Genomic DNA, 27,402 nt, shown 5'->3' with positions numbered 1-27,402 from the left:
CAACCGAAAGCACATTAAAAAATCAGCCAACTCATTCCTTAGCGCCCCGTGAGGACAGGATTACAGGAACTGGATTTTTGTTGTGTTGTTGAAGTCATACTCTTCAACAATGAAGTTACCTCTTCCCATTCAGACGAATAAAGAACAAAATAGAAACCTTTGTAGCACAGGGAATGCCTAAGACACGGTTGACTAGGCTCTGGTTAAATCCCAGTATTGCAATTTACTTTATGTCAAAGGGAACAAGCAAAATGCTAATGCCTACCCTCTCAGACAAACCTTCCTAGGCAATGGAGGCGGTGTAGAAAAGGGTGTACTTTCTGGACTAATGGTGTACTTGGTGGACTTCACTTTTAAATGATCAACCACTTGGGAGGCGGAGGGGAGTGGATCACAAGGTCAGGAATTTGAGACCAGCCTGGCCAACATAGTGAAACCCCGTCTCTACTAAAAATAAAAAAAAGTAGCTGGGTGCGGTGGCAGGTGCCTGTATTCTCAGCTACTTGGGAGGCTGAGGCAGGAGAATCACTTGAACCTGGGAGGAGGCGGAGGTTGCAGTGAGCCAAGATCGCGCCACTGCACTGCACTCCAGCCCCAGCGACAATGCGAGATTCTGTCTCAAAAAAAAAAAAAAAAAAAAAAAAAAAAATCAACCACAAATATCCAAGTAGATAAGTTAGAAGTAATTTCTTGTTTTATAGAAAGGAGTCTGTATAAACAGCCAGCTCCCCTTGCTTTGAGCCATTCTTTGTTTACAGATCATTAACCACACCTTTCTTAACTTAGTGCCTGGGTAAGAAAATAAAGTATTCAGCCCCCAGCCAATTGCAAAGCCTTCATAGTGCCATTGTTAAGCTCCAGGCTCAGAGGGCTTCCTCAAACAAGCAAGACCTTTGAAACATACTGCTCCTCCCTCTGCTGGTCTTGTTTATCCTCCCACTTCTCTGCCCCATTCTTGCTTTCTTCCTGGCTGGCTCCCTCTCATTCTTTTCCTCTCAACTTAAATGTCCCCTCTTCTAAAAGGCCACCCTATGTGTGTTTATCTGCTCGGGATTATTTTGGCTGCAAATAAGAGGAAATTGTATCGATAGTGGCCCAGGCCAGTAGATATTAATTCACTTGCTTGAAGTCCATAAGCACATAGTTCAGCTCTGGTACCATGGCTCAGCAATGCAGTCAAGGACCAGGCAGCCTTCTAGCTCTCTGCTTCATCTCATACCATTGGCTTCCATCTTTATTATTTCAATATATCTGCTTCACCCCAGCATCACTTCCATGCCCCAGGCAGGATGACATAGCAGGAGTCAAGGGAGCATAAAATCTTTCTTACACGAGGCGTTGTTGCTTTTTTCAGGAAGGAGAATAGTCCCCAGAGACTCCTAACTATCTCTGATTGATTAGAACTGTGTCACATGCAAGATAGTCTGAAATATCATGATTAGCTTTCCAACCTCTATAGTAAAGGAAGGCAAGGGACAGGGGTCTGTGGATATCTTTTAGGCAGCCAAACTTCAGTGTCTGCCATGGTATATGCCTCTCCCTCTCCTACCCCCCATTTACCCTCGGTCATGGTTCCATATTTTTTTCTCTTCATGGTATTTACCATGATTTGTAGTTGTACATTTTAATCCCACTGGGATAGATATCTTCCATAGCTGGTTCTGCCGCCACTGTATCCCCAGCCCTTAGTGCCCTATGCCTGATGAATAGCAGGTACTTAATAAACATGGTTTGATTTGTAGCTTAGCTGGCTGCTAGATGAAAAGAGAAGAGAAATTATTTCTGAAGTTATCACACAATCACAACATCCTGGAAAAACAGGATTCTGGTTATCAAAATTTGATTTACACATACATCCTTTGTATTTATTATACCGTGTTTCAAATATAAAGAGATGTATATATGAAATAAAATAACAAACACTCAAATTCCCACCATTCAGCTCTATCAAATTTACAGATTTTGCCATAGGCCCTTGAGGTCTGTTGATACTGTTATATTTTAAGAAACAAAACATCTCAAATCCAATTGATGTCCCTGTGTCCCTTCCCTGTCCGTGCTCCTGTCTTTCTGTCTCCAGAAATAACCATTACCCTGAATTTGAGTTTACCAGTCTAGTATGCATTTTTATACTATGACTATATATGTACATATTCATAGCAATTACAGGGCATTATTTTGCAGGTTTTCAAGCTGTTATATAAATATTATATTTTGTATAAAATTATATAAATTATATAAATACTAAAAATATTATTACCTTTTTGGTCTATTTGTTTAACTACATTTTTGTATGTAGCTATGTAGTGTTTTGTTGTATAAATATACCACAATTTATTTTTCCATTTTTCTGTTGATAAACATTTTGATTGTTTACAGCCTTCCCCTATACTAGGTAATGCCACATACAATTAACATTCTTTTACATATTTTTTTTTTTTTGTCACACATGTGAGGGTTTCTTAGTCTAAGATATATACCTAGAAGTAAATTTACAGGGGGAAGGAGGTAGGATTGCTCTGATTTTCTTTGATTTGGCCAAAGTGTTCTACAAAACAGTTGTGCCAACTGATGCTTCCACAAGCAGTGGATGAAAGAAGCTGTTTCAGGTTTCAGCAGTTGGTATCATCAGACAGATCTGTATCAATCTTTTAGTGTGAAATGGCATCACATCATTTTATTTTGTGTTTCCCTGACAATGAGGAAGGTTGAAGATCTTTAAATAGGTATCTTGGCCAATCAAGTTTTGTTTTATAAAAATTTGTGTCCATTTCCCTTTTAGAGGGAATGGGTTTTGTTTTCTTATTGATTTATACAGTACTTTATATATTCTGGATAGCAATTCTTTGTTGTTAACATGCATTGCAAATGCCTTTTTCCACACTGTTGCTAGGCTTTTCATGTTGTTTATGATGTTGCTTTATTAATAGCAGTATTAAATTTTAATATCATACAATTTATCAACCTATTACTTTGTGGTTTGGGCTTTTTATGTCTCATATAAGAAATCCTTCTTGATCTCCAAAATTCTAAAGATTCTACCATATTTACTTATAAAAGCTTTACAGTTTGGCTTTCTACAAGTAGTCCAGCTGGAATCATTGTTATATAATATAATGGGCTCTAATTTTATTTTATTTTTTGCTGCATAGATAACTAGTCATCTCAGCAGCATTACTGAATGCTTCATTTTTTGGTCACTGATTGATTGATACCAAGTTTGCATGTATGTGTGGGTCTCTTTTTGGATTCTGTATTATGCTTCAGTGTTCTATTTTTTTCCCCATGACAGTACTACTCTTTGATTATTCCTGTAGCTTTAGAGATATTATTGCATAGGGTTAGGTGTAGGGGCTTAGTAGCCACGCTGCTTGAGTTTGAATCCTAACAATGCCACTGCCTAGCCATGGGATCTTGAAAGAGTTCCATAATCTCTTTGTGTACCAGTTTCTTTTTTGTCTGTAAAATGGTGACAATAATCATATCTAACTTATAATGGATAAAAAGCTTTTGCCTGTTTTCTGTTTTGTTTTGTTTTTTGAGACAGAGTTTTGCTCTTGTCACCCAGGCTGGAATGCAATGGAGCGATCTCAGTTCGGTTCACTGTAACCTCTGCCTCCCGGGTTCAAGCGATTTTCCTGCCACAGCCTCCCGAGTAGCTGGGATTACAGCACCTGCCACCACACCCAGCTAATTTAATTTTTGTAGTTTTAGTAAAGACAGGGTTTCACCACGTTTGCCAGTCTGGTCTTGAACTCCTGATCTCAGGTGATCTGCACCCCCAACCTGCCTGCACCGACTTGCCAAAGTGCTAGGATTACAGGTGTGAGCCACTGTGCCTGGCCTTGCCTGGTATTTTAATAAACCTTAAAAGTTAGCAGTTTTAGTCGTAGTGTGAGTATCAGTATTATTATTACTAATTGTGATATCTGATAGGTCAGGTCACTTCTACCCTTTCTTCTTCTTCAAAATAGTCTTAAACATTGTTGACCTTTTGCTCTTTCACATGAATTTCAAGATCAGCTTATAATGCTTCATGACAAAGTTGATTGAAAACACAAATGTCATTGCATTGACATATGGATTAATTTGATTCTCCTTATCCGTAAATTTGGCATAACTTTGTTTATTCAGCTCTTTTATGCCAATTAGAAAGTAATTTTGTAATTTATTCCACAGAGGCCCACACGTTTCTTAGAATTATTTTTAGCTGCATTGTAGTTTGTTGTTGCTATTGTGAATAAGATTTTTTTCATCTTATTAATTATTATTATTACAGCTTGGATTCTGGTGTCAATGCCATGTTCTTTTTTATTGATACATAATATTTGCACATATTTATTCAGTCCATGTGATATTTTGTTGCATTCATAGCATGTGCAATTATTAAGTCAGGGTATTTGGAGTATCCATCACCTAGAATTTTTACTATTTCTGTGTGTTGGGAACATTTCAAGTCCTTTCTTCTAGGTGTTTTGAAATTTACGATACATTTTTGTAAACTATAGTCATCATACTCTGCTGTCATATATTAGAGCTTATTTCTTCTATTTCACTGTATGCTTGTATTCATTAACCAACCTCTCTTCATACCCCTCCCAACCCCCACCACACACATACTTCACAGCCTCTGGTAACTATCATTCCACTCTGTACCTCCATGAGGTCAACATTTTCAGTTGCATGTCAGCTCCCCTGTTGGGGGCAGTGGGGTCACTGCCAATGGTTCATGCTTTGGCCCTGGTGACAGCAGCCAGGAGCAGCAGCTGCTGCAGGTGGGGGATGTCAATGGGTTTCCAAGGGTGTGGATATGCAGAGACTGTTGCACCCTAGGGCAAGATGCAGTGTAGCGGAGGCTGGGCTTTAAAAATGGCACCTTGCTGTAGCTAGTTAGGACTTGGGGTATGTGTGGGACCCAATGTTAGCTCCCTCTCTGGAGCAATGCTGTCGTGTGGATTCCAGGCAGCTCCCTATGTTAGTCTCAGGGCCCACAAGGGTCGAGGGACTCTCTCACGGCTAGGATTGCTGGAGTCTGTGGTGGGAATGTGGACCACTGAGGGTCTCTCACTTACCCTTTCCCCCACATTGGAGAGCTTTTGCAGGCTCTGAGCTGCTCCCTACTGAATTGGATGCCTCACTTCCCTCTTCCTTTGCTTTCCTGTCACTTTTCTGCTGAATTCCAGTGTCCTCTCTTAGATGACTTACTTGAAGTGTGATTATCTGTTCACTCTTTTGGCTCCTCTTTGTGGGGGAGGTGAGTACCAGATACCTCAAGTCAGCCATCTTGAAGCCCCTCAGCGTTATTATTCTTGAATGAGTTGTTACTGCTCTGTAGAAATTCCGTTGTTACCTTTATGTTGATCCTGTATCTGGCCACCTTGCTGAACACTGACTAATGTTTATGGTCTGTAGATTCCCATGAATTATTTATGTAAACAAACCATTTATGCTTTAATATAGTTTTGTTTCTGTCTTTCTAATATGTGCCTCATATTTATTTTTATTTTTCTTTTCTTAAAATGTTGACTGAGAACTCCTAACAGCATTAAAGAGGAGTATTGATAGCAGGCATCCTTATCTTATTCTAACTCTAATGGTAACTTTATGTTGCATTATTAGGTTTGATTCTTGCTATCGGTTTTTGGTAGATAATATTTATCAAGTTTAGAAAGTTACCTTTTATTTCTAGTTTACAAAGATTTTTAGACATAAAAGAATGTTAAATTTCATGAAATATTTTTTGGATTCTATTGAGTTTATCATGGATTATCTATTTTTAATTTGTTAATATTGGGTAGTACTTTAATAGATTTTCTAATGTTGAAACATCTTTTTATCCTAGGATAATAATACACATTGGTAATCAATAGTGTTTCAAAGAAATACTTGGGTCTTTTCCCAAAGGACAAAAAACCTGAAGGTTTCAAGCAATTACTTTGATTTGATTTTACATAAGTTGTTTTTAGATCTTTATAGGTACCATTCCTTTATCTCTGTCATCTTTTGGCATTTATTTATTTTTTAATATGGAGCATGTAAAATGTGTATAATAGTAACAAAAGATATGAACACTGGGAGATGAGGAAGGTGGAAGTGTTAGCTCTACTTATTTTGGACCACAAAATGAAGGGTTGCTAGAATCTCCTCTGAAGTACTGGATTTGAAAATCGATCAGCCAAGAATTTCTGGAGTCACTCAGGCCAGTGCCATAATTACATTATTTGCTGAGGAGGTTAATCAGGCTGGCCATTTGTCTAAAGACCTGGTGACACCTATATCCAAAATTATTTTCAAAACGAGCCCTTAACTGCCCCGCATAACTGGGTCCTGCTTGTGAACTGCAAGGGCTTGACTTCTTAGGAGTTGTCCTGCGTGGCACTGATGATACCTGGTGATGGAAAATGTGTCTGCTCTTATTCCCTTAGAGCCACTTTGTTTTCTCTCTATTTTTATTCATCTTTAGTAATTACATGATTTTTGAGACTAACATACATGTAAAACCTTTTGTAGATCTGATGCTAAGCAAAGAAACGATGTTCTGCTTAATAAGTAGAGTTTCCATCTTACAAAATTATTTCAGTGTAATTGCTTTTGGTGGTAACATGCCAAGCATTGTAGAAATATGATTTTGGTGGTGGTTGAGCAGTACTGTTTCTGTCTAATTACACTCACATATTCATATAATTACTGTGAAATTACTGTACCAAAAGCAGTATATACACATAGTAATAATAATGCAATGTTCTGATTGGCTGGCTTTTTAAAATATTTCAGAAATTGATTAAAACATTTAATCGTTCTTCTTTCAAGTATTTGTGAACCAAATTTCTTATTCCAATTGAAAATATGTTACAAAGAGAATATTCATTTCTCCTTCACCCTTCATCATATAGAACATAGGGAGAAAGATACGGAACTCCTGGGAGTTATCTCCTTGATTAACTATGAAGTAATAAACAGAAGAAAACAGCAACAATTCATGTAGTTGGGTACTAAATCTACACCTTTATGGCCTGCATTTGCCAACTGTCTCCATATTTGACAGATAAAGTGCATCTGTGAATTTTAAGTCTCTCGGGTTATAGTTAAGATATGTAATTAGAGTTCCAGATATACATCTTACCTAAAAACTTCTGCTATGGGAAGGGGAGAAACCAATTAAGTCAGTTTTACTCAGCTTCAAAAAAAAACCCTTCAACCTGAAAACTGATGAAATAACTAATGAGGACACTTCATGTGGGGCATGTTATTTCTTGATAGAGCAAGTGTGTTCTGGGACAGAGGCTCTTCTTTCCCTGAAGGCTGGAGTCAGGAGGTTTACTTGGTTAATAAAACCACCTCCTTGAGACGTGTGACTTGATGTGTGTGTGGTGGAGGGGGTAGAAACTAGTATTTTTGAACATTTGTTATATATAGTTTCCTAAGCATTTACACTTATCAGAAGAAAGTTAGCTATCTGAGAAACTCTATTAACTTAAACAGGCCAATGAAGAGCTGCTTCCATGCACTGAAGCACAAATGCATTACAATCCCTGGGCTGCTGAGGACTAATTCCAGACTAGAAACGCTTCTAATAATTATAATGACTATAATGACAAAAAGTAACTAATATTTCCTGAGCAGATAGTACATGCAAGACTTACTAAATGTTAAGTAAGTGTTAACTTATTTAATATTCAAGAAAAACACATGGTAGGTAATAGGTCATTAATAGTTAGAAACTGAGGTTCAAAACAGTTAACTAATTTGCCCAAGGTACTATAAATATCTCCTTTGATAGGTTAAATCATTTTTCTTCTGTAAAATGGAAACAGACCGGTTGATTATTGCCATTTATAAAATAGTCTTAATGCCCTTAAAAATAAAAACTCCCTTGAATAATATATGAAGAGAAGGCAGGAAGATGCTAACAATGTCAGCTTATTAGAGTAAGTATGTATTATATTGTTAACAGCCACCAAAAATTCACATAGAAAGAAGTTACTAGAGATCTTCAGGAAGATTACAATCTAATCAGACAGATAAAACACACACACAAGAAATTACTTGAAATAATTAAATAATAAAATGTCAACAAATGCAAAGTAGATACATAATTGGAATTGAATTCTAGTTTCTGTGGAATTAATATCATTAAATCAGATACAAAATGATGGGACAGGGAGAGAGTGGGTGACTCCTTCTCTTAAAGGATTCTTCCTGCTTTCAAACATAAGCTGGTGATTCCAATGAGTGCATGATGACAAATCAATGTGAAGGGCCCAGGAAATGCTGACTGATCCAAACAAAGTGAACCTGGTCATTAATGTTCTCCTAAAGGTGAGATTTGAGATTCAAAGAAGGTGAGACCCATTGATCAGTTCAGAGAAGCCAAGGGATATTCTGATTTGAGGATAAGGTGGAGAGAGCAGATTAGGCTATTGATAGACTGAAGAAAGAGTGGAAAAGTAGCAGGTGTAAAGGAGGGAGGCAGGAGTGACAGATGCAATAAATTTTTCTAAAGTAGCTGGGTCAGGAAAATTTGAAGAGCTAGATAAAAATTACAGTAGAATTCCCAGGGTTCTATATTTTTAGAGGGATTCTGGGTACCAGGAAAATTCAATAAGAAATTCTGGGGTTAGGACATAATTTTTATAAAAGATTTATTAAATATATTATTCATATACCATACAACTCACCCATTTAAGGCATATGATCCTGTGTTTTTTAGTATATTCAGAGTTGTGCAACCATCATTGCAACCAATTTTAGAACATTTTTATCACTTCAAAAGGGAACTATACCCATTAGCAGTCTACTCCCCAGTCCTCCTAATAACCCCAGCTGTAAGCAGCCACTAATCTGCTGTCTCTATAGATTTGCCTATTCCAGATACTCCATACAAATGGAATCATACAGTACGTGGCCTTTTGTGTCCAACTTCTTTCATTAAGCATAATATTTTCCAGTTTCATCCATGCCATAGTATGTATCTGTACTTCATGATTTTTATGGCTGAATAATATTTTATTCTATGGACATATACACATACATTTTATTAATTAATTTATCAGTTCATGGACATTTGGGTTGTCACTTTTTGGCCATTATGAATAATGCTGCTGTCAACATTCATGTACAAGTTTTGGTGTGAAAATAAGTTTTTTTTTTTTGGATAAATACCTGCCTGTGAGTGGAATTGCTGGTTCTTATAGTAACTCTATGTTCAACATTTTCAGGAACTACCAGACTATTTTTTAGAGTAGCTGTACCAGTTTACATTTCTACCAACAGTTTATGAGGGTTCTGATTTCTCCATATCTTAGCCAACTCTTGTTATTATCTATCATTCTGATAGTAGCCATGATCATGGGTATATCTCATTATGGCTTTGGTTGCATTTCCTAGTTGGCTAATAACGTTGAGCATCTTTTCCTGTACTTATTGACTATATATCTTCTTTGGAGAAATGTTTCTTCAAATCGTTTGACCATTTTTAATTGGGCTATTTATCTTTTTCTTATTGAGCTTTGAAAATTCTTTATATATTCTACATGCACATCCTTAATTATATGTATGATGTGCAAATATTTTCTCTCACCTTATGGGCTATCTTTTCACTTTCTTGCCAGTGTGCTTTGAACACAAATGTTTTTAATTTTGATAAATCCAATTTATCTGTTTTTTTCTTTTGTCACTTACGCTTTTAGTGTCGTATTTAAAAAGGCTTGCCTAATCCAAAGTAAGGAATATTTACTCCTACATTTTCTTTTGAGAGTAGTAGAATTTTAGCTCTTATGCTTAGGTCTATTATCTATTTTGAGTTTAATTTTGTGAATGGTGTGAGGAAGGTGTCTAACTTCACCTTTTTGCATGTGAATATACAGTTATCTCAGAACCAAATGTTGAAAAAATTACCCCCTCCCCGACCCTCACCATTGGATTGTCTTAGCACTCTTGTAAAAAATTGATCATAGATATATATTCTTATTTTGGGACTCTTAAGTTTATTCCATTGATCTTCATGTATTTCCTTCTTCCACTGCATGCAGTTTTAATTACCATAACTTTGTAGCAAATTTTGAAATCAGAAAGTGTGAATCCTCCAACTTTTTTATCCTTTCATAGGATTGCTTCTGGCTATGCTGGGTCCCTTGAATTTCCGTGTGAATTTTAGGATTAACTCGTCAATGGGAAATTGGGATGTGGGCTTCTCCAAACTCTCCAGGCAAAACTAGTGTTCCATCAGGATTGTAAACCACAGGTAAAGATCTGAGAGAAGGCAAATAACATTTACTGATTACCTACCATGCATCTAAATTCTGCAGTGTGAATTTATATGTCTTGTTGTTTAATCCCCATGGTAGCCTTATGGAACAAATACTCCAATTTTCAGGTAATAAATATGAGTCTAAGAAAGGTTGTCTTGCCATAGTTTATAAATAGTGATGTCAAGATTTATCTTAGGTTTCCACATTAGTTATTCTACCTCTCTCCCCAAAGAAAAGTACAGTAGATAGGCTGGAAACTAACCCTTCCACTCCTATGAATAACCTTTGCATCCCATTACGGATGCAATATAACATTTATGTTGTATTATACTTTACATGTATATTTCTCCCATTTGTAGAATGGGAATGGGTGGAGTCATTCCAGCCAAAAGCAGAATAACAAAAGAAAATAAATCATACATTTTCAATATGGCTGCATCATAAAGTTATATAAGAGGAAGAATACAAAGATGAAACATGTTAGTAAGAGGGAGCTATGGTGGTTCCCAAATGACAAACTATGATAAATATTTCCCCAAAAACAAAACTACAATGAGACACCCCCTCACAAAAGTCAGAATGGCTATTACTACAAAAACAAAAAGTAGCCAACATTGGAGAAGTTGTGGAGAAAAGGGAACACTTATACACTGTTAGAAGGAATGTAAATTAGTTCAGCCACTGTGGAAAGCAGTTTGGAGATTTCTGAAAGAATTTTTAAAACAGAATTACCTTTCAACTGAGCAATCCTATTACTGGGTATATACCCAAAGGAAAATAAATTGTTCTACCAAATGACACCTGCACTCATACGTTCATCACAGCACTATTCACAATAGCAAAGACAGGGAATTAACCTAGATGCCTATCAACAGTGGGCTGGATAAAGAAAATGTACATATACACCATGGAATACTAAGCAGCCATAAAAAATAATGAAATATTGCCCTTTGCAGCAACATGGATGCAGCTGGAGCCCATAATCCTAATCAATTTGACTCAGGAACAGAAAATCAAATGCCACATGTTCTCACTTATAAGTGGGAGCTAAACATTGAGTACACATGGACATATAGAAGAGATCAATAGACACTGGGCACTGGGGACCCCTAGAGTAGGGAGAACGGGAGGGGAGGAAGGGCTGAAAAACTACCTACTGGGTACTATGCTAACTACCTGAATAACAGGATTATTTGTACACCAAAGTTTAGTGCTGCAATTTACCCAAGTAACAAACCTGCACATGTACCCGTAAACCTAAAATAAAAGTTGAAAATAAAGTAAAATGGCATAAAATGTTATAGATACATTTATCTATGCCAATGTTCTGAATTTGATATTTTACTATAGTTACACAGGTATAGCTCTTGGGGAAAATTGGGTAAAGAGTATGTGGGACCATTCTGTATTATATTTTCAACTTCCTATAAATACACAACTATTTAATAATAAATTTTTAAAAAAGAAAAAAGAGGAGGCAATGTGCTGAGTTTTCAGTAAAGCTAAAATTACTTAAATACTTGACTTCTGAAATTATTTTCCTTCCTGGCGTGTGACTATATATGAAAAATATCTTATTAAATAATAGAGAAAATGCATAGATAATATATCTTTTTCCTTTTTCTCTCTTTACTTGGAGTAATAAAAAGTTTGTAACCCTTGGTAAGTCTTCCAAAATTGTTAATTTTACTTTGCTGGTTCAAGAAGGCCAAATCTAGAAACCACTACCATAGATGATGGGAAGCTACTGAAGAATTTTGAATATTAAGTGGAATGAATCTTTAGACTTATGTGTAAGACAAATCACCCTTCCAACAAATGACGTTAGGACAACTGCACATGCAAATGCAAAAGAATGAAGTTGAACCCATACCTCACACAACCCTCCAAAATTAACAAAGTAAATTATAGACTTAAATGGAGGATATAAAACTCCTGCAGGAAAACAGAAGAGTAAATTTCCATGATCATGGAGTAGGCAATTACTTTTTACATTTGAAATCAGAAGCATAAGCAACAACAATAAAGAACGATAGATACGTTAAACTTTATCAAAATTAAAAACCTTTGTCCTTCAAAGGGTACCATCAAGAAAATGAAAAATCAGGACTTGGGGTGGAGCAAGGTGGAGTAGGAGTCTCCACTGATCATCCCTCACACAAGGAGATTAATTTAACAACTATGTACACAGAATAAAACACCTTCATAAGAACCAAAACTCAGGTGAGCATTCACAGTACACAGTACGTGGTTTTAACTTCATATCAATGCAAGAGGCACTGAAGAGGCAGGAAAAACAGCCTTGAATTGCTGATGCCGCCTCTCTCCAATGCCCCAGCGGTGACAGCATGGTGGAGAATGCTACTGTGTGCTGGCAAGAGGGAAATCACAGCAACTGTGACACATTTAATAATGTCTCAGGGCATTTAATAATCAAACTCCCAAAGGTCAAGGATGGCATAAAGATCATCCTAAAAGCAGCAAGGGAAAAGAAGCAAATGACATACAATGGAGCTCCAATAAAGCATAGAGAACCCAGAAACAAATCCATGCACCTAAAGTGAACTCATTTTTGACAGAGGAGAACCAAGATCATGCACTGGGGAAAAGACCATCTCTTCAATAAATGATGCTGGGAAAACTAGATATCCATATGCAGAAGAATAAAACTAGACCCCCTATCTCTCACCATATACAAAAATCAAATCAAAATGGATTTAAGACTTAAGTCTGAGACCTCAAACTATAAAACCACTACAAGGAAACATTGGAGAAACTCTTCAGGACGTTGATTTGGGCAAAATTTTATTGAGATACCCCAAAAGTAGAGGCCACCAAAGCAAAAATGGACAAATGCGATCACCTCAAGTTAAAAAGCTCTGCACAGCAAAAGAAATAATTAATGAAGTGAAGCGACAACCCACAGAATGGGAGAAAATACTTGCAAACTACCCATCTGACAAGAGATTAACAACCGGAATATATAAGGAGCTGAAACAACTCCATAGGAAAAAATCTAATAATCCAATTAAAAAATGAGCAAAATATTTGAATAGATATTTCTCAAAAGAAGACATACAAATGGCAAACAGGCATATGAAGTAGTGCTCAACATCGCTGATCATCAGAAAAGTGAAAATCAAAACTACAATGAGATATCATCTCGCCCCACTTAAAATGGCTTGTATCCAAAAGACAGGCAATTGCAAACACTGGTGAAGATGTGGAGGAAAGGAAACCCTTGCACACTGTTGGTGGGAATGTAAATTAGTACAATCACTGTGGAGAACAGTTTGAACGTTCCTCGAAAAACTAAATATAGAGTTACTGTATGATCCAGCAATCCCACTGCTGGGTATATAACCAAAAGAAAGGAAATCAGTAAATCAAAGAGATATCTGCATTCCCATGTTTGTTGCAGCAAGAACTTGGAAGCCAAAATTTGGAAGCCAAAACTTGGAAGCAACCTAAGTGTCCATCAACAGATGAATGGATAAAGAAAATGTGGTACTTATACACAATAGAGTACTGCTTAGCCATTTAAAAACATGAGATCCTGTCATTTGCAGCAACATGGATGGAACTGGAAGTCATTATGCTAAGTAAAATAACTCAAGCACAGAAAGACAAATATTGCCTGTTCTCTCACTCATTTGTGGGATCTAGAAACCAAAGGAATAGAATTCGTGGAGATAGAGAGTAGAACGATGGTTACCAGATGCTAGGAAGGATAGTGGGAGGGTTGTGGGGAAGTGGAGATGTTTAACGGGTACAGAAAAAATAGAAAGAATGAATAAGAAATGGTGTTTGATAGCCCAATAGGGTACAATAGTCAGTAATAGTTTAGTTGTGAATGTTTTAAAAAGACAATGAAAAATCTACTCACAGAATGGGAGAATATATTTGCAAATTATATATCAGATAAAGGACTCATATCTAGAATATAGAAATAATTATTACAATGTAATTTAAAAATTTGTCTAATGATTTTAGTAGCCATCTCCCGAAAGAAGATATATAAATGGCCAATAAATACATGAAAAGATGCTCAACACCATTAGAAATCTGAAAAATGCAAATCAAACCACAATGAGATACCACTTCACACCCACTTGATGGCTACCGTCAAAATGATAGATAATAAAAATGATTGGCAAAGATGGAGAAACGGGAATCCTCATACACTGCTGATAGAGAATCAAAATGGCACAGCAGTTTTGAAACATAATCTAGCGGTTCCTTAAAATGTTGGACATAGAGGCCACACATGATTCAGTGATTTCACTCTGAGAAAAATAAAAACACATCCACACAAAAACTTTTACATGCATTTTCAAAGCAGCATTATTTTTACAATCAAAGAGTGGAAGGAACCTACATGTCTGTCAACTGATTAATGGATTAAAAAATGTATGAGATCCATACAATCTAATATTATTCAGCAATTAAAAATACAGATACATGGTACAACATGTATGAATCTTGGAAACATTCTAAGTGAAGCAAGCTAGTCACAAAAAAACAAATATTATATAATTCTATTTATATGAAATGTCCAGAATAGGCACATCTGTGGAGATAGTAGTTTAGTTGTTTCCTGGGGCTGGGACAAGGGAGTAGGAGCAGGAATAAGAAATGACCATAAATGGGGACAGTGTTTCTCCTTGGGCTGATGAAAATGTTCTAAAATTAGATTGTGGTGATAAATGCACAATGCAGTGAATATAACAAAATGCACTGAACTCACTTTAAATGAGTGAATTATATGGTATGTGAGTTTTATCAAAATAAAGCTCTTAAAAAAGTCGGGGGAGGATCACTAAGTGTCACAGTGGAGGACAGGATGTAAGAAGCTGAGATGATAGACAAGGATATAAGCAAAGACGATGTTTACATAGTTCAGGAAAATTAAAAGCAGGGCTTGAACTACCATAGTGGCAATGGGAATGATATAGTGGGAACAAATGCAGGATGATGTGGTGGTAACTAAGCACACTTTCTCTCTACATCATCAACACCCACTTGATAGCCACTTTCACCCACTTGAGTGCTACTGTCTCTGATGGGTAGAAGCCTCACTTTATTTGAAAACACCCAGAGCCAAACGTCTGTCCACCACCTCCTGAGTTGGCGTGCCTATGTGGAGAATCATTTAAATTATTTTTACTATTTGAGGCAAAATGTGCTTGTCTGCAACATCTACCCATTGTCTTTCATTGTGCCTTGTAAAAGTAAATATATTACTATGATAATGTTTGAAAACGTTTGTTTAATAGATGATCCAGATCTGTTGGAGATTATAGACTGTATCAGTATTTGTACAATAAAGGTCAGAGAGACAATTCTCAAGTTAGAATTTTTGAAAAATCTAAACTGTTCATCAGATAGGTAGATGAAGAGACCAAGCCCTCATGTGGTGTCAGACCAGCTTTCTCATCCCAAATATTAATACATTTTGGTTGCACATAGAAGGAAGGCATAGGAACCCCATTGCTATGTGGGGCTTTTACTGATGGCATCTTTCTGGAATCCTGAGAAGGTACTATCCACACTCCTGTCATTCAGTTTAATTGAAATGTGACCCTTTCAGGCAACCTAACAATATGTTTACATTACACAGAATTTTTCACTTAAGATTCCACAAAATATTTAACTAACACCACTAAAGAATAATGCGACTGGCACTATAGCTGTATCAGAATGGGAAATCAATCAGTTTTCAATCTTGTTTGGCAACCCTCTCACTAACCCAGGTAGACAGAGACCCAGGGAAGGGGAGAAAGGGATGTTAGGCCTTGAGCCAGAGGTGAAATTAAATCTGCGTTGTATCTATTTTGAAATCTGCCTCACTTTCCAAGTGCTAACAAAGGGACAAACTGGGAGAGGCAGGTGCCTGATGTGTCTTCTATCTGGAAAATCGGGAGGTATCCCAAGAAGTCACGCTCATTGCTTCTGACACTTTCTTTAAAATGTTGCTCTTTTCACCCATACAATTTTTGTCAGTAATCCTCAAAGGAAGATAATACTTGGAATTTCAAATCAGCAGCACCTTGATGGCAAAGTCAGGTATTTAGAATCCAATGTAACTCTTATGCTCCCAAACAGTAGAAATAAAAACAACAATAACAATAATAAAGTTATTTTACATTAAATTATCATGGTACAGTTACAAAGTACTTCACATATATTGTCTTAATTTACCCAGCAGAGAAAACTGTGTTGTTCAGCTATTCAATATATATTTTGTTTGATTTTATTATGAAAATATACAAAGCAAAAAGTCTTTCTCCATAGAAAAATCAAGTAAAGCCCATAGAATAGTTATTAGCCTAGCATATATGAGAGTGCTCAGTGTAGGTTCTTTCTCCCTTCTGCCCCTCTAAAGCTACTTTGGCTAATAGGCAGTAAATGTTCCTAATACCTTCAGCAGTAGAGATTAGTTATCATTTCCCCCATTATGTACAAGAAGGATCCATTAAGCATCCCAAGTCCAGGGAAGGGAAAGGGATGCCAAGAAGTAGACAAGAGGTACGAGAGTACCACATCCCCCTTTCTCCCACAAAGACAATCATGCCAAGACAGTAGGCTGTGTTCTTCTGACCTACTAGTTTGCTCCTAGTTAGACCGTAGACTTAATCTTGCAGCATTGGTTCTTGTGGAAAACAGGATGATCTGTTGGAATAAACTGAGTACCTGAGATACAACACAAAGCAGGTGAAGCTTGTGTCAGCGCCTCTCCCTTGCATGGACCCAGTGGGAGATAAAGAGCTTATAGAAGAAAAGAAACTGAATTACCAGGTCTTCAATAATTTGTTGTGATCTATTTTTTCATTCTATTTACTTTTAAACCTACTTTGTATTTGTAATTTTATTTTTTCTTAAAGATTCTCACTTCCTTCAGTAATATAGGCCACACAAGCTAGATCCACCCTTGAAGAGAACTTAATTCAAAAGAATCCCACAGCAAATAACTGCAACCTTCACAGCCAGGCCAGATTCAGGATTCAATGCTAAATTAGTGGTGGATTCACTGGTGATGCCAAATTGGTGATATCAAAAGACAACAAACCAGGCTCAAATATGCAAGTTGAATGCAGCATTTTTTTTTTTTTTTTTTGAGATGGAGTCTAGCTCTGTTGCCCAGGCTGGAGTGCAGTGGCTCTATCTCGGCTCACTGCATGCTCCGCCTCCCAGGTTCACGCCATTCTCCTGCCTCAGCCTCCCAAGTAGCTGGGACTATAGGCGCCCACCACCACGCCTGGCTAATTTTTTTGTATTTTTAGTAGAGACGGGGTTTCACCGTTAGCCAGGATGGTCTCGATCTCCTGACCTCAAGATCTGCCTGCTTCGGCCTCCCAAAGTGCTGGGATTACAGGCATGGCAGCATTTTTATTATTCTGAAACTGATCTAATTTTGATGAATTTTTACCTTCCTCCTAGGTGGCAGAAAAAGTTCAACATGTTAGTTCTGTTTCTTATTTTTGATTCCACTTAAAATGCTCCCCTGCAAGAAAATTCTTGCCCTTTTCAGAATTCTTCCCTTCCCCATTTCCGTTTCCAAAGATGATTGCTGGGTACAAGAGTGGGAGGATGTCTCTCAGTCCGGTGTCCAACAGGAGGGGCCCCTCTGATCTCATGGAGGGTGCCTGTGCCTTTTGCTGGGCTCCCATTGGGTCAGCATTAAGGGGGCTGCCTATGCTGACAACAACTGAGGACACACCCCTTTAAAGCTCACCAAACACTGTCCTCCTGCTATTGACGTCTAGAATGCAGAGGAAGCTCCTGGATACCTTCTACACCACACAGGCGTTAAAGATTTTGGAGAGCTAACCTCAGGGCATGTTACTTTGGTGGAGCTACCACTGTGATCTCCTCCCAGAGCACAGTTGTCCCCCTCCCCCAGGAGGCATCAGGATGTGTCTTCTCTCTCCCCTAGGAAAATTCCATGTCTTCATTTCTCCCCACAGGAAAATTCCTCTGGAAAATAGCAGGTCCTTCCGTTTTCTCTTCCTCTCTTGAACGGGCTTCCTCGAAGTCATCTCCTTCTTACTGGGTCACTAAGCCTCCCAGCTCGGTAGACATGGAAGAAAAGGTGTCCTTCCTGCATTATAGAAAAAGCACAGATATGCCAGATGTGTGCTTCAGGCCTGGTTCTTGATGTGTTAATTGAGGCTAACAGGTTTTAGATGATTCGTTTCATTTCTAACAGAACCAGTTGTTCAAAACTATTGTCTTGTTTCCAGTGCCAAAGCTGTGGATATTCAATGATGTTTATCAACTCTCCCCCTGCCGCTGCAGTCCTACCCTGCACTGCTAATCCTCCCTCAGCAAACAGATGCCCCGGAACAATATAGGGGTGAGCACAAAGAAATTCAGGAGAAGAAAGTACATTCATGTAATTCAAAATTGTTATCTCTATCATAAGATTAGTAAAAAGCCTTTGTTCAGATTTTTTATTGTGAGCAGTGTTGTATTTTTTGTTATTGTTTCAAGGGATAGGTTGATATTTTGATATCACTTAGAACCGAGTCAGTAAACTACATATTTATCTTTGATTAACTAAGATTCTGTTTTTAAAGAAAAGAGGACATCTTTGGCCAGTAATGATTAGGTAACAGTGAATGGCAGGTGCCATATGGATCCTTGGAGCACAGACGGACATCAACCAGCAAGTATTTCTCAGATTCTACCCTAAAGTAGTGACAGTATATCAGGTGTGGGCTAATATATATAATAGCTTTCAAAAGGAACTGAACAACTAGCAAGTAAAGAGTAATTTATATTAAAAGATCCCAATAATAGATGGACTATGGCAAGAACCTCTGAACTAGTTTCTCTGCTTCTACTCTCCCTCTTTACAGTGTATTATCTACACTGCAATCAAAATCTTCCTTCCAAATGTAAGTAACTGTTCAATGGCTTCCCATGGGACTCGGAATAAAAGCTCACACTCTTTACAATGGCCCTGCAGGTTCCTCATCTCCTACTTCCAGCATCTTCACTGTCCCTCTGCTCCAACCACACTGCCTCCTTCTTATTCCTCCAGACCTCCCAACACAGCCCTGCCCCCAAGGCCCTTCCGATGACTCTGATCCTCTTCCCTGCGCTACCCAGTGTCTCACTCCATCGATTCCTCCACATCCTGCCAAATGTCACCTAACCAGAAAGGCTTTGTTGAACCACCCCAGATAAAATAAAGTCCCCTGCCTTTACCCATCACTCTCTCTTGCCCGGTTTAATTCTTTCTAGCACTTACATTGTGATAATTTCTTTTCTGCCTCCTGCCTCTTTTCATTGGAAAATATATTACATGAGAGGAGGTTTGCTTTATTCATTGCTGAATGTTCAGCACCTAGAATAATACCTGGCACAAAATAGGTCCTCAATTATTATACCCAATTCCTCCCAGTTCTCTTGGAAATTTCTCCATTTTACCATTGAAAATTCCACATCCTTGTGATTCACTTTGTCCCAGTGAATTCCAAACAGTTGGCCATCCTACACTTAATAGATAGTTGTTGAATGAAGGAAAGGAATGAAGAAAAAAGAATGAGGACAGGGAAGGAGGGAGGAAGCTAGGACAGAAAAGAAGGGAGAGAGCAAAAAAAGGATGTTAATATTTTCCTGTTCTATATGTAGAAAGCAAAAGAGTATTTTTGTAATCTTTTTTCAGCAAATGCCTGGATCAAATTCAATATGATTTTAAAGCCATGAGACCCTCTTATTCTTGGTTTTGATGTTGCACGGTATCATAATACATCTGATTGGAATTTCAGTATCAGGTTTAATATACTATGCAATCTGGTATAGGCTCTGAAATTATGCATATTCATGAGAGCAATCACACCCTTACTTTTGATATAACTGGCAAAGTAAGGTACCACAAGAGAACAATAATCAAAGAAAAAGGGAGGACTACCAGTTGTTATTTACTTATGACATTTTACTGGAAAAACTCAAGCAACATGAAAGACTATTTCTAAATGAAGTACTAAAACTAACAAGACAATGTTATAAAGTGTCGTATTTTCTTTCCTTTTATACAATAAAACATTGAAAAGCTCCACCACTATGCAGCCACTTCACCAGATGCAATAATATCCAAATGTGAAAGTAGTTAATAATATTGCAGTTTTAATTCCCTTGGTATTTCAGAGATATCCTTTGAACAGCCTAAATCAAATCATACTGGTACTTATGAGAAATAGATATCTCTTGTGAGTCCTTATATTGTGCTTCCCAAGAACCTACAGTGCATTTCAGTTATTTACCTTGAAAATTCTTCAGCCCATCCAGAGTGGGTTTGGAAATTTGTAATCATTTTGTAGAATGTGATAAGGGAGGACCTGTCTTCCTAAATTCTCAAGCTTGGAATTTTCAAGTCAGTGTCAGTACCATAGGCTGTCTAATGCATATATATTTGCCCTGAGCAAATAATTATTTATCTCTGTGCTTCGGTAGTTGCATCTGTATGTTAAAAATAAGATTATTGCTATGTTGATTTCTTATGACATGAGAGAAGGGGCTTTAAAAATTAAAGAAAAGAAGAAAACACTTTAAACTTAAGATGGGAATCATATCTTATTCTTTCATATTCCCAGCACCTAGCAGAATGCCCGGTTAACTCACCGGGGGCGTTAGCCAGTTCCTTGTCTACTACATCATTCCATCTTGTATCATTCCACGCTTTGAAGCAGGTACTATTACACCCTATTTGTAAGGCTTAGAGAGGTCTAGTGGCTTGCCCAAGAACAGACCACAAGTACACAGCAGAGGCATGATTAGAACCCTGCCCTTCTAACTGCAATCTGGTGCTCTTTCCTGGACACCTGCACATCTCTTCCAGTAATTGAACTGACCTGCATGTTAAGCATTTCACATTGCTCTAACACACCAAAGCCTATCTACAGAAATGTTCAGAAAGATTTGTTCCCAAGCCTTCTTCCATGTCATGTATGCACTTTGTTCCTGGCACTCTTTGCAGACCATCTCTCTCCCAGCATGAAAGTTGTCTATAAACCCTGTGTAGTCGAATTGCAATTTGGAATCTCTACAGGAGCCCGACTACATTAAACCAATGCATGGATTAACACCTACTTCAACACACACAACCATTCTCCACGTACATGGGCAGTTTTTACCCAACCCTGCAATAACAGACAGGTTCTACTCATAGAGAGGAGGCGTTGAAAGGCACAGTAGAAACACAGACACGCAGTGCAGTCCTTCGTGTCCAGGTGCATTAATGAGCTGTGGCCTCAAATCCCAGGTTCGCCAAGAGTGTTTCTGCTCATGTATCAAAGCAAAGTCATCCTGGGTATGAGTGGAAATGCTAGTTGCATTCATGTCAGCACTAGACATTTCCTGGAACCCATTAAACAAGATTCATTTTCCAAATGGATTTTGTTAATTTAATTTATTTTTTTTCCTTTTGTAGTTAGAAACCTAGGGGAAAATTGAGAAGAATAAATGTGGTTAAACTGCCCCAGGGGATGGCTTGTCTGTAGAAGCATCCCAGGCATACCGAATGGCGTACAAAACAGACCTTAATGAGTACTGCTTGTCAAAGGATCTGATATGCATTTTGCAGAATAAACATAACTCCTTTTTCAGCAGTTGATCCACTATTCTCTAGGGAAATGAATGAAGGGCCATATACTGCTGTCTTTGCTGCCCAAACATACACTTGTTTGAGGGGAAAGCAACAAAAACAAAACAAAACAAAAAACCCTGCTGGTTTCTCTATTTTCTAATTACGTTTTCTTTCCAAGACATATTTTGTTGTATTGGTGCAAAATACGTTCAGTAAATTCAAGGAGGAGAAAACATTCCAGTCTGAAATGGATTTCAGCTTGGCAAAAATGAATTAATAGAGGCATGGCAGGTCACTTATTTAACTAAGTACAGGTGCTGCCATATTAACCTTGTGTGAGCTGAGAGAACTAAAGAAAATTCTTTGTTTGTCCTACTGCAAAATTGGCCAAGGCAAATCAAAACAAGACGCCTAGGCAAATCAAAGTGACACGTTCAAAATAAAATCATGTTAATACTGGTTGCAAATGAAACTTTATTAGCAAGTCAACTTTAGTAGAAGTGCTGTCTGAATGTAAATATCTGACTGCTTGAAAATAACATGCCCTTTATAGCAGCATGATTTATAGTCCTTTGGGTCATTATTCACAATAGCAAAGACTTGGAACCAACCCAAATGTCCAACAATGATAGACTGGATTAAGAAAATGTGGCACATATACACCATGGAATACTATGCAGCCATAAAAAATGATGAGTTCATGTCCTTTGTAGGGACATGGATGAAATTGGAAACCATCATTCTCAGTAAACTATCGCAAGAACAAAAAACCAAACACCGCATATTCTCACTCATAGGTGGGAATTGAACAATGAGATCACATGGACACAGTAAGGGGAATATCACAATCTGGGGACTGTGGTGGGGTGGGGGGAGGGGGGAGGGATAGCACTGGGAGATATACCTAATGCTAGATGACGAGTTAATGGGTGCAGCGCACCAGCATGGCACATGTATACATATGTAACTAACCTGCACAATGTGCACATGTACCCTAAAACTTAAAGTATAATTAAAAAGAAAAAAAAGAAATAAAGGTTTAAGGTACAAAAAAAAAAAAAAAAAAAGAAAATAACATGCCCCCAGTAATTAACTCTCCTAGTAGGACTACAATTAAGATCTCGTAGGACAGCATTTAGGGAATTTCTTCCGGCTTATTCTCACCATATATATTTCTTATGGCTGCAGGTTAGTTTATACCTCCAAATATCATATTTCTCACTAGAAATAGCACTGAGTAATTGGGTGCTGCAGGGCTTACTGTTCAATACTGAGTCATTTTGATTAGACCCATATTTTATCACTTGTGCCATTAGCATCAGACATTTTTTTAAGCCATGAAACTCCTATGTTCTTGGATTTGATGTTCATAAAATTAAGGAAATCAGTTTCTACCATCTATTTTTCTCTTCAAAAATCAAATTACGTCACATCTCATCCATGTCAAGGCAGTCTAAATCACTGATCATTTTCCATCTGAGGCTAGGTGTGAAGCTAATCCATTTTCTGTAATGAAGCAGCAAAGCTAAAGAAGGGCTGAGCTATACTCTGAACTATGGAAATAATGGATCTAATTTAGATAGTTAATCCAGCCACTTCTGAATAGTGTGCACTCATGTTTGTTGAGCTAATAATGTCCATCTTAAATCAAGAAGACATTTAAACCTTTATGGAATATCTTTATAAAATATCAACCTTTATGGAATGTTATTAAAAATGTATATATGGTAATGGACAATTCTTCACCAGTGCTTTGGATATTCTGCCCTCAGACCAAAGATGCTTATTTTTCTTCCTTCCCTCTCTTCTTCCTTTTCTCTCTCCCTCTCCTCTTTCCTTTCTTTCTCTTAGATCTTCAGTAATTTCTCTGTACTCCATGCAGCATGTGCAGTTGCTTAATTCAATCCATCTTTTCTTTTTAAAAATTTTTCCAATCTCATACCTTCCTCTATTTACTATGATAAAACTCTTCTATACTTCATAGGAAACTACTTAAAAGAAGTATGTACCTTCAATGTCTTTCTCCCTAAATTTTCACTTACTTCTAACTCAGACAGTTGATTCTTTATACTACCACATGAATAAACTTGCCAATGACATCTTATGTTGCTAAGGCTTATGGGTGCTTTTATTGTGTTTGTTTTTACTCATTTTTCTAGAGCATTTGACATATCTCCTTGTCAAAGTGTTCTCTTCTCTTGCCTTGGGGGACACCACTCTGGTTGTTCTTTCTTCATTTCCTTTCTTGGATCTCCTTTTTCACCCAGAAATATCGTTCTCTCCAAGGACTTTTTTCTTGGTACTCTCCTTTAATCGCTCAATGATTTCATACAGGCCCATGTCCTTAGGTGCCACTTCTTTGTTCATATTCCCAGCCTGCTGAGACTCAAATACCAGTGCTCTTCTAGATGTCTCTACTTCAGTACCCTTTTAGACAACTAAAACCTCAAACTGTCCAAAATTAGCCCCTCCTTTCCTCTCTTGAAATTGCACTTTGACTTATTTTCCTAATGTTGCTAATGGATGAGGCTTCTATCCAGGCCTAAAACTAGAATCTCAGTTATCCAAGTGTCTTTTGCATTTAATTTTACACCAGATATTATCTATTCTATCTCCTATCTGTGTACGTCTTCCCATTCATAATGCCTTTTAATTGTCATTTCAGCGAATTACAAAGATATCTTCTGAAATATTATCCCTTCTTCTGGTATGGCTTCCTGCAATATTCAATTCCAATGTCATGCTCTTGATTAAAATCTCTCAGTGGTCCCTCACTGTTTCTAGACCTTAGCTGGAACTCTTGGACCAAAAAATGTGAGCTACCTCTGTATCCACCTACTTTTTTTAAAAAGGCAACTTCCGCACTTATAAGGGACAGTAATCCTTGTGCCAGTTAAAATATTTTCACAGCCATGATTTTATCACAGACTGTAGGAAACAGATTCTCTTGCTTCTAGAAAGCATGTTTTGTTAGGGAACTGTGTTGAATTCTTCACCTCATTTAACCTTTATTTTAAACCTTCTGAGCACCAGAAGTATTTACTATCTTATATTATAAATGCAAATACTTTTTCCTGGATCAAATAATTGAAGAATAACTAGGATTATGAATGGGAAAGAAAGGTTCCCTATGCCTGAGTGAGTTGAGTTGCTGTTCTTTGCTTATCATATATAAAGAGTGATTGAATTTATTATCATCCTGGTATGTACATGTTAACTCAAAATTATTGTGATACTCACTGTACTTTGTACTATTGGGTTCCAATGGTTTGTAAGGTAGTGATTTATGCACATAAATCCTTAATTCTTAACTAAGAAAATTTAGAAATTTTAAAATTTAATACCCTATTAAGAAAAAAGGGTGAATTTTCCTGTGCTCTCTTATAGCAATCATCTTATGAAAAATTATTGCCCTTTTGAGAAAAATACATCATGATAACATCATTTTGTATCTTCTAGCTTTCTCTGATGTTAGGCATTTTTTCTTAAACAAGTTAAATATTCCTCATGGAAAAATAATTAGCCAATTCCTTAAATTTGACAAAAACATCATTCAGAATTGTTGCTATCATTCCTTTTTTTCCTCTTTTTTTGGATATTTTATGTCCAGGCAAATGGAGGATGATTGGCTTTATATTCTTTACATGAACTGTCTTTTTTCCTGCCTATCCTAGTAATATCACAGCATCTAATTTATTTTCTTAACCACATAACATATCCTTTCCTCTTTTCTAATAAGAGAATATAGTTAACTTAGGCAAATGAAGCAGTGCCTGTCACATATTAAGTGCTATTAAATGCTCAATAAATGTTGCATGACTGAATAAACTCAAGGCCAGGTAAACATAAGAATAGAGAAAAAATAAGAGTGAAGCTGTGATTGGCAGTTTTTTGTTTGTTTCATATCTATAACCTCTTGGTAGCTTCCCCAAGAATAGTTGATTGTCCATGTGACCAGGACTTTATATCCTTATGTCACCTACTTCTGCTTCCTTCCCCCACCAGTTTCTGGGAAGAATTTTGCCAGATCACCAGATGCACACAGTTAGCTACTAAAGAATCTCTTGTCTGTCTCTTTAGCTTCTCCATAAATACACACATTTCTTCATTTGTTTTTAAGGCAATGCTGTATGTGTAATCATGTGTGAATCTTTATTGAACACTTATGGAATAAGCCACCTGTTCTTACAAATTAGCTGAGTTCTCAAGAAGGCCCAAATTAGTGAATTAGTTGATGGAGGAAATTTGTTGCGGAGACAGCAGGCAGCTAAGAAATTTTTCAGCTTGTCAAAGGTATTGTTAGTCTCACAGCTTGGCAAGGAGACAAGAAGATACCATTTTGAAGAATTTTAGGTAGTGTCTTAATACCTTACACTCGCTAAGGACGAAAATGAAATTGCTTGTCTTATCAGTTAAAGAGAAGCTTTGCTGATGTCAGACCATAGCCCAGAAAGTTAACTAAAAGTTTTGTAGAAGTAGATAATCTTTTCCTGGTGATCGATGTGGTGAGACTGGAAGTGAGTTGCCAGGGGAGTCATGGGGAAATAGGCTTAATCATTTTATTTGTGTTTGTGCTGAAGGCAGTGCTGAACAAACCTCTGAAGTCACTCAGCCATGTCTTTTCCAGGGGGCATGCAAGGCGACTGCTGATTTCTACAGACACTTTTTAAGCGATTACCAGTGCTGGCAAGTGGAACTACCTTTCGGGTCCTCTTACAAGCATCCAGTCACTTGCTGAAATGTCATAAGCGATATAAACCTGCTGACAGGCCAGGATCATTGCATCTCCTGCCTCCTCCTTCCACGTAACAAATCTCATTGTTGACTGGTATATGGCAGCAAGCATCCCAACACCCAGAGTGGTGTTCTTATTTCTGAGGGAGCAGGGTCTGTGTGTGAATTGCACACACAGGGAGCAATCCCCTGCCCTGATACAGGGAACCTGAGTGCTTAGTTCCTTCTCTGCTCAGAACTTAGTGTGACTATGTGGCCTACCTCACATTGTTTGTGTTACACCTACACAGGAAAAAGGAAAAATGTCCTTTTGATTCCATGCTTATAGAGATGTTCGTCCAATTTGAATGAACATGTAGCCAAGGTAGTGTCTTCCCCCTTTCTTCTCCTTTTTTTTTTTGTCTCATAGGTGGAATAACATTTCATTTTAAAAATAAATATGAAAAATGGAAAAGCATAAATAAAAAATAAACACATTTGTGAGTTTTTTATGCAGATATAAATACTGTTAATATTTTAATTTTTATCCTCTGGCCTTGTACTTCTAGGAAGTAATGAATGGTCTGGTTCTTTGAGTTCTTGGAGCCAATGTGGGTAGGAGTGGAGTTGGCAGGGACAGTAGAGAAGGATGCAAGGAAAATATTTGCTCTGGATAGATAATTTTGTCTTTTTCATCCAATCTTATGGGTAAGAAAATGTTCAAAATTCAATAAATATTCATTGAACACCTACTATGTGCTAAGGACTATTTAGATAGTAGAAACACTGCAATGAATAATGCAAAATGCCTTTGTGAAAGTTATAATCTATGGAAAATGGAAGAGA

General features: G+C 37.4%; 1 protein-coding gene and 1 long non-coding RNA gene across 3 annotated transcripts in view; both read left to right on the top strand.

Annotated features, from left to right (window-relative positions):
- The window catches only part of ST6GALNAC3 (ST6 N-acetylgalactosaminide alpha-2,6-sialyltransferase 3), a 557,467-nt gene that overhangs the window by 473,557 nt on the left and 56,508 nt on the right, over positions 1 to 27,402 (top strand). The window lies entirely within an intron of this gene.
- LOC134757030 (uncharacterized) overlaps positions 1 to 27,402 on the top strand; it is a 35,870-nt gene that overhangs the window by 4,842 nt on the left and 3,626 nt on the right. The window contains exon 2 of the long non-coding RNA XR_010130649.1: positions 18,494 to 18,606. This is a non-coding gene — a long non-coding RNA (uncharacterized lncRNA). The remainder of the gene's footprint in view (positions 1 to 18,493; positions 18,607 to 27,402) is intronic.

The sequence above is a fragment of the Gorilla gorilla genome, chromosome 1, assembly GCF_029281585.2.
Source record: "Gorilla gorilla gorilla isolate KB3781 chromosome 1, NHGRI_mGorGor1-v2.1_pri, whole genome shotgun sequence".
Taxonomy (NCBI): domain Eukaryota; kingdom Metazoa; phylum Chordata; class Mammalia; order Primates; family Hominidae; genus Gorilla; species Gorilla gorilla.
Note: the sequence above shows the minus strand (reverse complement) of the source record. Positions and strands in the feature narration are given on the sequence as shown.